The sequence below is a fragment of the Andrena cerasifolii genome, chromosome 4 (assembly GCF_050908995.1).
Source record: "Andrena cerasifolii isolate SP2316 chromosome 4, iyAndCera1_principal, whole genome shotgun sequence".
Taxonomy (NCBI): Eukaryota; Metazoa; Arthropoda; class Insecta; order Hymenoptera; family Andrenidae; genus Andrena; species Andrena cerasifolii.
In genome coordinates, this window is record NC_135121.1 from 1,550,852 (window position 1) to 1,564,204 (window position 13,353).

The 13,353-nt window shown below is 39.1% G+C and overlaps 1 protein-coding gene across 1 annotated transcript in view; it reads right to left on the minus strand.

Annotated features, from left to right (window-relative positions):
- The window catches only part of LOC143368050 (ubiquitin carboxyl-terminal hydrolase MINDY-3 homolog), a 207,655-nt gene that overhangs the window by 21,984 nt on the left and 172,318 nt on the right, over nt 1-13,353 (minus strand). The window lies entirely within an intron of this gene.

The window sequence follows — 13,353 nt, forward strand, 5'->3', positions numbered from 1 at the left end:
TCGGGATGTTCTGACTGAAATAATATTGGAACTGGACAATATAAACATAGAGGCCGTTGAATTTATTAGTAAAGTCAAGGCAGAGTATTAAATTGTTTGGAAGTATAAAAGAAAAGAAAAGGATTATAAGTACAGTTAATTTATAGTCGGAGTCGGGGGCTCTCTGGCACGGTCCCTGGTCAGGGCCGTGTGGGCGGAGGCCCTACGGCGAGGCTGGGACCACGGGCAGTCGGAGTCAGGGTAGCTTCTGGTCGAGCGGCTTTGGTCGCACGCTCGATTGTAGGTGGCCCCTGGCGAGGCTGGCGACCAGGTTCGGTTCATACCGGGCACTCGTTGGGATTGGCTGTTGTAATGCAGCAGTTTCACGGGGTAAAGTCCCGGAGCAGACCGAATTTCCCTCACTTTTCCTATAGATCATTCCTTAGACGCCATCCCAGTAGTCATTGCATTTCGATTTGCACTCTTAACCGGGTTTGATCACCCCGTTGAATTGGGAGTGGGGATCGGGGTGTCGTGATTGCTACTCCCGAAAGTTATACAGGGTGTCCCACTAAGGAGTGGACAGCGCGATATCTCTTAAAGTATTGTCGATAAAAATATAAAAAAAATGGGGAATTGCATGGTTCGAGGGGGCCCATTTATTAGCGCGAACGAATTTTGTTTTCGATTATTATTTTAAAAGATACGATGGTCAAGTTCGGTTTTTCAAATGGAACTATTTTTTTTGAAGACCTGAGTTGATAGTGCGTTCCAAGACAAATTCAATAAGCTTTAATGTATACACTTTATTTCCACTGGTTTTTAAGATATTGCGCTTGCAAATTTACTGATTTTCACTGCAAGAAACCCCTCTGAAATGGGAAAAACCGGGGGCGGTCTTACTGGCGCCACGGGTGGCACTGCCTGTTGAAATGGATACTTACCTGCCAAAGGTCTACGCCAGAAATGGCAGGCCCAAAGGCTGGACAATTCTTTTCCGTCAGAAATGCTACTTAGGTAGGTACATCTGCGGTATCGAGAAGCGCATCGTTACTTTTATTTCGCACTTGCTTCTACGCTCGGATGGCCGGTTCTTTTGGGAGGGATGCAAGTTGGATTGGTTAGGTTAGGAGGAGTGAAAGTTGCTAGACTAAATTTCAACCATAGGGAGCAGATTGTATCAGAACCAATCCAACTTGCATCCCTCCCAAAAGAACCGGCCATCCGAGCGTAGAAGCAAGTGCGAAATAAAAGTAACGATACCTACCTAAGTAGCATTTCTGACGGAAAAGAATTGTCCAGCCTTTGGGCCTGCCATTTCTGGCGTAGACCTTTGGCAGGTAAGTATCCATTTCAACAGGCAGTGCCACCCGTGGCGCCAGTAAGACCGCCCCCGGTTTTTCCCATTTCAGAGGGGTTTCTTTCAGTGAAAATCAGTAAATTTGCAAGCGCAATATCTTAAAAACCAGTGGAAATAAAGTGTACACATTAAAGCTTATTGAATTTGTCTTGGAACGCACTATCAACTCAGGTCTTTAAAAAAAATAGTTCCATTTGAAAAACCGAACTTGACCATCGTATCTTTTAAAATAATAATCGAAAACAAAATTCGTTCGCGCTAATAAATGGGCCCCCTCGAACCATGCAATTCCCTATTTTTTTTATATTTTTATCGACAATACTTTAAGAGATATCGCGCTGTCCACTCCTTAGTGGGACACCCTGTATATGTGACTAGGTATCTGAATTTTGGAATGTTTATGAACTTTTAGATCTGAAGATATTAGGACTAAATTAGTCGGTAACCAATTAGCCGAGGGCGGCTTGTACGTCAGGGAGGCCGAATGTAAGCACAAAACCCATCCTGGCCTGCAGGAGAGTTCAAGGCCACTTGAGTGGGCTGTTTATTGCCCTAAGCCGAGGAAAAGGACGTGCCAGGGGAAATTTGGTGGCCAACGGAAAAGAGCGCTTGGCACACTCGGAACGTAACTGTCGAGGAAGGCAGTCGACCGTTTTAAACGGTCTCTAGCAAATGCAAACTCTGTGTATTATTTTCGCATAAAATAAAGTGACTGTTAATTCCTTAAGTAAGAGGTTTACTCCGCTACAAATAGATAATTAAATGTACATATTTGATCGGGGCAGACACACCTATAATTGTACATTTAGCCTGCTGCATTTTGCGTCCACCTATACGCGCACGGTTGTTCGTTAATAACATTAATTTAATTGAAACAACAAAAGTAGCAAAAAGTAGCAGTTTTCCATTAAAGTATACATTACACATAGTACACTCAGGCTTTATTTTTCTCTATAAGAGGTGGAATCTCGGAGAATGGTGAATCGAAAGGTAAACATTCTGCGAAATATGATTATAGTGTAACGATAAGGAATTGAATATTACAATTTCCTCTCAACGTTCTTAACTTGTCTGTGTTATTCTTAATTGATATATATTTACAAATAAATATATAACAATAAAATTCCATAAATTAAACATAAATTAATGAAAAACATTGATATTATAATGAATAGACATATCACTCATTTTAATACACTTGGCAACATAAAACCAATGCCAATGGAACGGGAATCGTTAAATCCACAAAACATTTTGTCTACATACACTGCAACTATTCCTGAAAATGGTGATAAATTTTCCTTACGGAAATTTTCTACCTTATTTTCGGCCACTTTTTAGGTGCTCTTGGACCACTGTGCTGTGGCGCTCGAGGTAGACTCTCGATTGGCCCGCCGCGCTGGCTTATATGCGGCGCCGCGGTCACTTTGCCAGCGCGAGCGCCTCTCGGTGCGTGGCCATTTCGCGGCGGCGCCCGGAAGCGGCGCACAGTGGTTCCAAATTCCAAAAAGCTAGCCAAAAGTCTAAAAATGAAGTTTCTATATAAGGAACTTTCACTATTGGGTTCGCTAGTAAATCGCTTTGGGAATTTATTTTGGTAGTTGCTATGTAACGAGCGTTATTATTTTGTTTTAAAATTAATGTCGAATGTATCTCTCGCACGCGTCCCATCGAGCGTTCGGAAAAGGCGAAAAATAATATTGTATTTCGCAGTGCACTGTGAGTCGTGTAGTATATCAATTTTAATTTGGTAAAAATGGATTTATCTACTGAAGGTATGTACAATTAAAATATGTAAACCAAAGTTTAAAATAGTAACGTATTTAGTAACAAATTAGCAAGAAATTCTTTGAAAATTATTGAAGTCGCGAAAAGGAGAATTACATTCAAACAGAGAAACAGTTTGTTGTTCTTCATTGTTCTGTCACAAGACCTATTAAACGTTATTATATGAACATTATGCTATAAAACTACGTAAAAATTGGCTGCGGACAGCTGCGGATGCGGATTCTGTGCAACTTTTTATTCAACGTTGTAGAAAACTTCCTCCGAAAAAACTGAAATCGTTATCTCCACAAGCGGTTGAACCTTTTCTGCCACCTTCAGTTACAGAATGAAGTTGTGATATTTCTCAACATGATACAAGCGATGATGATAATGATAATGCTAATAATAACAGTCCGACTTATTCTTCAGAGAGCGACTAAAAACTGAATAATATTATCACCATAAATATTTATTTTTATTTCATTATTGAGTATTTATTTTACCGCAATACTGCATTTCAGCAAAATTTATTTGTGCAGCAATGTTTGTTACTTCAATAAATGAATGATTGTATTTTTTAGGGCATTTTATACACAGAGAAAAACATTTTGCGAGTACAACTAACAATTTCTCTGTATACTTGTCCGCCATATTTGAGTCGCCATTTTGCTTTTCAAAATTTTGAGTTTAGAGTTTTGATCAGCGACCTTAGAAATACCCCCAAAAAAAAAACATTTTGCGAGTACAACTAACAACTCTTCTTGTATACTTGTCCGCCATATTGGATTCGCCATCTTTTTACTTTTAAGTTCAGAATCGTAGTCAGCGAACCTAAAAACATAAAAATACCAGTTTTCATGCAAATTGAACGTTTTGGCCACGTTTTCGGGATTTGGGACCACTGTGCGGCGGGCCGCGTCAGACGCGAGTGGGGGGGATGGGGAAGGAGTGGGAGATCGGCGTCCCACCGATATAACTCGTTACAGTCATTTCGACGAAATAACGAAACGAGTATCTGGAACAACATGTTGTAACCCAACCAACGCCCAAGCGTAACGACACCATGACACATTCCGATTACCACAATGGAACGCCGAAATCCGGCACAACCGCGTAAGGATTCTCGGAAACGCTCCGAGACCATCAGCACATGGTGTAACACCCGAAAACAGGACCAAAGACGGAGACCCCGATGGTCCCCGCTTCGCCCCGATTAAAGTATAAGAACGATGTACGAGCAATGCGAGCTCAGACTCTATAGACGACTCTATACAGAGAATCTCGATCCAGGCACCTTCCACAACAAACATATGTTACAATTTCTTTATAACACTGTTCGATAAAAAAATGCGATTTTTGCATAACCTTAATGAAATATATCGTTTCCGATGAATTTTTGCTCGCTGAAAACGAATTTGTCCGTAAAAATGGCGTAGCACGTCAGGATTTTGAGAAAATTGAGGTTAAACGTGACAAAAAAAGCCTATTTTGGCCATATTCAAGCCGATATATAAAAAGAACGATAGTTCCTAGCCAAAATCCGACTAAATACTCGAATTCGGCAAGAAAAAATGTACAATATTCATATATTGCTTTAAAAGTTACAATAAATTCTAAGCAAGGAACCGCGTACAGTAATTGATAGAGACTGAAATCTGTGGTTTACAAGATAGGCTATATGGCGCACAAGAAAGTGGATAAATACACAAAATCATGCAAATTAAAAATATGTTTGGTTTTTTGTTTCCGATGATCCAGTCGTCCAAAATTTCACCCGCCAGCAATTCTGAAAATGCCAACTTCACTGCGAAATATATAAGTAAACAAGTAAAATAAACAAACAACAAAGACTTTTTCTTGTTTTTCAAGAGTGGTACAATATACCCCCCGAAATTCGAAAACGTTAAGTGTGTATTTCATTATAAAAACCATCACCGAAAAGTGGCGGATTTTTCGACCGAGAGAGTAGAATGTCCTCTTAAGACGTCTGTGCTATGTGGGTACCGATAAACGTCTTATTAAAGACATCTTAAAGGCGTCTTTCAAACGCCTGCTTCAGTCTTAATCTAGGCCTGTTTAAGGCGTCTCATTTTGTAACATCAAGCTCTCAGAAGACGTATATAAACTGCCCGTGGGACACTTAAGGCGCCTCGAGCGCCTGGGTCCATGCGCTTTTGAGACGCCTGAGTGCTGTGCGGGTAAAGTGATCTTCTATAAGACGGTGCCAAAGTGAGACGACCTGACGGCAGCGTCGTCATCAGCGCAAAAGCGCACAATGGTTTATACAAAGTGGAGAAGAGTTCAAAACAAAAGCACCGAGTTCGCGGTTAGACACCGTCGCGAGCAGATGTGTTTGCTCCCCGTGTTTACAAACGATTCGACTACGCATTATTCGTATATTGTGGAGAGTGGGTGACAAGTTACAAGGAGTCGCAGTTAAAAGTTCCATTTAGTATGTAACTAGTGTAGTTAGCATGTACTTAACGTCTTAACAGGTGAAGCATCTTCGACATCTTGCAACATATGTAGAGCAATACTAAATGCAGCATACTAAATGGAACTGCGCCTGCGTCAGTCACGCGCGCATAACCACCACTTTTCTAGGTGTTTCCCCCTCCATCAGCGGTAGCTTAGCCTGCCGATCTCTAGTGGGGAGAGGGCCGAACTCGTACAGGTCGAATGAAGCACTGCAGGCTGGTCACACTCCGAGGATTTCGCAACCACTATTTTTCCTTTTCACGACTATTTCCCAATTTTTTCCCAAGTCTTTATCAAAGCTTTTACTGCTTTTTTACATAAGAATTCTATTTCTGTCCTTTTCAGGACTATTTCCTATTTCTTTTTAAACATTCTTTTTAAATATCGAGTTTTCATTTTAGTTTTTACTTATTATTGAATTTGTGTTTTCAAAATTATATTAAGTTAGACAATGTTGATTTTTACAATTGAACAAAACCAGTTGTGCGAATGGTTATGGTCTGAATCAAATAAAAGAAAATCGAGGTTAGATGTAATAATGAATAGGATCAAAAACGCATACGCCTATGACTCTCAACATCTGCACCAACTTCGCGAGTGTATTAATAAAACTTTTATCAGGCAGTATTCTAAATACTGGGCGAGTGTTAAACGGGTGCGTTTTGATTTTGAAAAAAGTATAATGATTTCCTGGCTAAAGAACTGGAATATGTATTCGAAACTCAGAATTTTGCTGATTTAATTGGAAGTACACCACCTAATATCGAAGGAAGTCGGGGTCGTCCGCGTGTAAAGAATGAGGAATGCAGTCTTAGAACACAACAAAGACGTGCCCAAGGACTTCGAAGAAATTATAGCCAGAATATTTTATCGAAAGCTGTTATTCCAATTCAAGACCCCACGGTGGAGGACGTGGAAATAAAAGAGTCTGTAATGACCGAGAATCATGATAATGATTTTATACATAAAAATTTAGCAATGTATATGGATATTGGATTAACGAAAGCTAAGTATGAAAATCTTCGTAAGCTTAATTTTCTTTTATTTGGCAATATGCAGTATCCTCCGTACGAGAAAATATTGTTAGGAAAGCAACAGTGCTATCCTAAAAATATAACCACCATTGAGACTGGTGCAGTAGTTGAGTTACAATCACTGTTGGATCTTACTGTTGTAAGAATTTTTTCATTAATTTCAAAGGAAAATTTAAAAATCGTTAGGAATAAACAACTAATTCTACATGGGAAATGGGGTTTGGATGGTGCTTCCGGTCAACAGGTGTTTAAGCAAAAGTGGAACAATAATGAATGAGTAAATATTGATAGCTCGATATTTATGGTATCATATGTACCACTGAGCATAATGTTCTCAGATGGACAAACGATATGGAGAAATACACGTCCATCTTCGGTGAGACTTTGCAGGCCAATTAAATTTCAGTTTACGAAGGAAGCCAATACAGAAATTCAAGAAGAATATGACTATACAAATGAAAAAATTAACAATTTAAAAATCACAGAAGTAAATATTAAAAGAAAAAAATATTATGTTTCACACAAATTATATTGTACCATGCTGGATGGAAAAGTATGTAACGTCTTAACAAATCAAGCATCTTCGACATCTTGCAACATATGCAGAGCAACCCCAAATCAAATGAATAAATTAGACCTTCTTCAAAAACTGCACGTTGAAGAAAACCATTACTATTACGCGCTATCGACTCTCCATTGTCATATTAGATTCATGGAATGTATTCTTCACATCGCCTACAATTTAGATTTTGAAAAATTTTACGCTGAAGGAGATGATAAGCAGTTAAAAGAGGGACGAAAAAACTGGTACAAAACGCAACAGGAGTAAACATTCGTTTAATAGAACGATTTTCTATTATTTTACAAGTTTTGACAAGTGGGTACGACATTGACTTTGACAAGTTTGAAAAGTACACACTTGATACCGCAAAACTATTCGTTGATTTATACGATTGGTACAAAATGCCTCCATGTGTACATAAAGTTTTGATACACGGTGCTAACATAATGAAAGTTTTTGGGCTACCCATTGGTTGGTTGTCCGAGGAAGCTCAAGAAGCGAATAATAAAATTTTTAAGCAGGCAAAATTACATTTTAGTAGACTGTTTTCACGTTTTGTTTGAAATGAAGACATAATGCACTTTATGTTGGTTTCATCCGACCCAATAATAAGTGGTTTGAGGGTCCATAAACAAAACAAAATTAAAGGCTTGTTTGAACAAGTTAAAAACTTATTAATTTCTTCAAATGATAATGAACAAGAGTCGGATGACGAAAAGTCAGCCGATGAGTTTTTGTTATAAAAGACCATTAATCAATATAAATATTATTTTATTCAATAAACTTCAAGTAAACAAAAAATTATAAACAAAAACACGGAAAAATTATAAAACTGAAATATGTAAAAAAAAGTTGAAAAAGTTCAAATACTGGGTTTAGGGTTTTGATTTATGTATAGAAAAATACGCGTGCTTCGGTACGGTAGAATAATTAAAAGGAATTACTTTTATATCTGCTTTTTGTAGCAATTTCTTTATATAATTTCGGTAAAGTAACCTCCGTATAACGGATATTGATATATGTAGGTATATGTTCGTTCACACCTACTATTCAAAACTTAAGACGCCCCAATTCAATGCACACCTACTTAGTACACCATATTCAGAGTTAACCCTTTAAGGGTTGAATAGGGTAAAAATTTGAAATTGGTTTTTAGGCATTTGTATTACTAGGCTTAAACCAAGTATCGATATCGAATCGGACCGAAGAGCTTTTGAGGGATCCGTGAAAACAAATTATACCCCTTCTCACCTCCTTATTATGCTATGTTTTGGGGAGTGTTCAATAAATGGTTCGACGAATGCACAGTAATACAGTTATTGACCACTCGTAATTTTCGTGCTGAAAGACCGCGTTGAAAATTGTTTTACATCTTTGGAGGCACCGGGCAATGTGCCCTGCTTGTATATGGTTTCGGGTATGACCTCCGATGACTCCTGATTTTTCATTGGTCCGGGGATGGGTACGATAATTCGGAGGCCAAAGGTGCTTGACGAAAAAAACAAAAGCAAAAAGCAAAAGAAAGATAGAGTCTAAGAGATGCAAAGAGAAGAAGAAGAAGAAAAGAAGAAGCAGGTGAGAGAGAAATGTAAGAATAAAAAAAAAGCGAATGAGAAGTCAATGAGATCGCGGCAAAGTGCACGGCATACGTCGTGAAGGGTGTACATGAAACTCACCCTGCCCCAAGACAATATGTCTTTGATTTTGATATGGTGACAGATGGATTTAATAAAAATGATTTTAAAGTAAAAAGTATGCCATTTCCTTTTATATTCACTAAGTGGACAACAACTGTACCTAGACCGGTCAACAACTATGCCACGGCCGACCAATAACTATACTTTTGAGTTATGTTTCTTTATAATAGCATAACATCGAAAGTACTGATTTCTTCAAAGCTTCTTTGGTGTTATAATCATCTTCGATACTTTTCTTTTCGCCTGGTATAACAAAATTTCATTTATAAAATTCAAGTCACTTATTCTATAGCGTTTACCTAAACTGAAGCTCGTAGGTGGTCAACTACTGTATCGTTTACCCTATGGTACGAATTTAGTAGAATGCACGTTTTATTTAATTACCCGGTATATGAAAGAGAATCGGAATGGTGCAAGGAGAGAGGGTATCATGGGTGGTAAAGCGGGGGAACAGGAACCTCGCGGCAGTCCAAGACCTACAGGCTACATGCGCGAAACGGGTTTCTTCTTATATGAAAAGGAGAGTACACCTTATTCCAAAATCTTTTCAAATAAGTTACGAGGACACGGCATATTGCATTTACCTTAGTACCGACTCAACATGTTGTTTCATTTGTAAACAGAAGGGGCAGATAACGAAGGCATGCCGCAACTGTCAGGTATGCGTGAGAGTATGCGTGGTTGTTGTCTTGTGAATCGGCTTGATGCGTGAGACACCTATGGGTGAAAAGATGGAGTGAATGTAGCCGAGCGTAGTATGGATGGTGTGAGTGTGTATGGTATATAGTCTATTATCAACCGTTCCGAGTGAAGCCCTGCGCGTCAAGTTCTGTATTATCTTATTCTATCATTTTATACTATTATATCACTATTCCATATAAAAGTGTTGTGCAGTTATTATCTCATCAGTCTCCTGCACAATTAATGCTCCAAGCCCAAATAATGTTTACACAGTCGTCATTAACCTCACTTTCCAGCATTACAAGGGGCTAATCAAAACAAGGGTAAAAATGTTTTCCAACGTCTACATCATCTGAAAACCCTACAATCAGTCAATCACTTGAGAAGAATACACTCATAAATTCGTTTCTAGATGATAATACATTGGCCAGCACACCAAGATAAACTTGTATTCCTGAGCTAGTGGCGAGCATTTCGAATTTAATACAAAAAAAATTATATTTCACAACAATTGACATTTTCACCCACGAGACATTGTATTCTGTTAAAAAATAAATAGTTAATAATCTTCATAATTAATATTAAATTAGTAAGTAAATTTCTACATATTAGGAAAGTTATAGCTGTTAGTGTTAGCAATACTTTAAATTAAGTGTTGAATTAATATTAGTCGTAGTGCTCCAGGCCATAGCGAGAGTTTATTGTATAATCGATATACAGGGTGTCCGTGGGAAGACTGGATATCTCCTAATGTATTGGAGATAAAAAAATAAAAAAAATATGGCGTTGCATGGTTCGAGGGGGCCAATTTATTAGCGTAGACGATTTTTTCCCGATTATTATTTTAAAAGATACGATGGTCAAGTTCGATTTTTTTTTTAATGGGACTATTTTTTTTTTTTGAAGAGGTGAGTTGATAGTGCGTTCCAAGACAAATTCAATAAGCATTAATGTATACACTTGATTTCCACTGGTTTTTGAGATATTGCGCTTGCAAATTTACTGATTTTCACTGGAAGAAAACCCGCTTAAATAACAAGGACCGGGGACGGTCTTGCTGGCGCCACGGGTGGCCTTGCCCGTTGAAACAGACACCTACCTGCCAAAGTGAGACTGTCATGGCGACCGTTGGAGTGTGGTCGTCGTTTTGATCGGTCCTGAATTTTCGGGCATTTTTTCCGTAATTGTGCGCGAAAGTCCTTCTGCGAGTAGTAATTCTTTTGCTTCAAAATTACTGTCTGTGTTGTGACGTGTGTTTATTCATTTTCTGGCCCTGAAGCGGCGCGGGTTTGTCCCGCACGTTTATTTGGAGACGGATAGGCAAAATGCCTTCTCGGGGGGCAAAACGTGGTTTCAAATCAATGGAAGAAAATAAAAAGAACAGTACGACAAATTCTTTAATAAATCGTAAGCTCAAGAAAACGCCGAGATCACAACCGATTCCGCTTGATCGCTTACATAAAAACTTCCTCAAAGAATTTGGGGCTCCCCAAAAAGTAAGGTTATGCCCAGTATCAACAAGGCCCGAAAAAGCGGGTCAGTGGCGCCATCTAGTGAGACGCCCGAGCCCCCAGGGCCCTCTAATAGCAACCATCCACCGACAGAGGGTTGGTCTCTTCCTAAGAAGACAACAACCTTCCACCCATCAATACATCACTTCGGATAACAATCGGTTCCAACCATTAGTTGCCCATAACACTATGGACCTGGATTTAGAAGAGCAAGACATCTCTAGAACGAGCATACCTGTTAATAAGAAGATCGCAAAACCACCTCCCATCAATATGCTGGAGTCGTCTATCAAGATTTTAATTGGTATTATCACTGAGTTGAACGTTCCTAAATCCGAGTTTCTAATCAAAGAAACGGATGTCGGGGCTCATTCCATTTTTGTTAGTAATATTGAAAACCACACTCTTGTTTGTGAGAAATTGCTGGAATTAAAAATCCAATTTTACACTTACACACCAAAACATCTTAAGCCGAAATCGATTCTGCTTAAGGGCATCAGAGGCGCCTTTGATCCAGATGTCATTAAGCAAGAAATCTCCGAATTACAACTCCCAGGTGTGGAAATTATTAGCTTAACCAAGTTTATCTTCAACAAGTCGCTTTCAGATAGATTTCATTATTTAGTACAACTCTCGAGCAATAGCAAGACTACGGACCTTTTCAAAGTCAAATCGCTAGCCTACCAAAGGGTTAAATGGGAACATCTAAGAAAGGTGGAATTATTTCAGTGCAAGAACTGTCAGCGCCTAGGCCATGCTAGTAAAAATTGCCACTTGCCATACAGATGTGTGAAATGTGCACAATCGCATTCACCTGGAACCTGCACCATAAACATCCAGGGCAATAAATCGGCACTTAAATGTGCTAATTGCAACCTACTGGGTCATCCAGCATCATACAAGGGCTGCCCTTTTCTGAAATCTGCAGCGACCAAGAAAAGAGAGCACAAATCAATCAAGAACCAGGTTACTATACAAAAGATTAATAATCACTCGTCTAGCATCAGGGATGCTATCTCCTTTGCCCAAGCGGTAAGCAATCCTAGGCATCCTGTGGGACCCGTGAGGCCTAAGGTCTCAATGAATCTGCAAAATAAGGGATTTTCGACCCCATCTACCCTGGATAGAGACTTCCAACGCTCTCAAGATCACTCAGACGCTTCATCCTCCCCTCCCCAATGGGCTAACAAGATGATGGAGGAAATTACGGCAGCAGTGACCAGCCAATTTTAAACACTAGCAACCCAAATTACTACCAATACTGCGAATATTGAATTTTTATTAAACGCGATTTTTTCCAAAGACAATGTCTAATAATACCATAAAAGCGCAAATTAGAATTGCGGCTATTAATGTTAACTCACTAATAGCCAACTATCGAAGACTGGAATTACTCCAGTTTCTCAATGAGCACAATCACGACCTTATATTTGTTTCAGAAACTAAGCTGAACCCCGTCCATAAAATAGTAATTAAGGACTACAATATAGTCAGAAACAACAGACCCAATGCCATTCAGGGTGGAGGAACGGCCATCCTAATAAAAAAGGGAATTCAATTCGAAGAGATCTCTTTGCCGTCCCCCATCCCCAATGAGATTTTGGAATACTCTGTCGTGAAAATTTCGATCTGTGATAATAACCCACTAGTTCTGATTAGTGCTTATGTCAGGAATGACAGTCGCAGACTGTTCATTGAGGAACTGGATAGACTATTTGTTAGACTTAAGCTATTTAGTAATAATGTTTTTTATATATTAGCTGGAGACCTCAATGCCAGAAGGAAGGCTTGAGGGGACAGAGTTAATAATCCTAGAGGTCGTTACCTTGGACAATGGCAATCAGACTACGATTGTAACTACAAAATCAATTTAATTACGACTGCGGTACCATCCTTCAAGCCGGCTCAGACTTATTTGGATGTTTGTATTGCGGATGCTAGATTAAAATTACTTAACAACATTAATGGTAAAGCCCACACACTTCCGTATGATAGTGACCATCTGGCACTTTCTTTGATTTTCGAAATACCGAATGGAAGTATTCCGTTTAGTCGGACTGAGGACGGCCCTCAACGTTATAATTTCCGTTCAGCTCGTTGGGATGATTTCACGAGAAGGTCCGAACGAGACTATCAAAGTTCGATCCCAAAATTCCGTAATCTAACCATTGAGGAGATTGATCAAGGTCTTCTGGACATTAATGACACTATTAATCGTTCCATATCCAGGTCTGTTCCAGTCGTCAAACCCTATAGTAATACCCTCAGATATCTTAACCGTAAA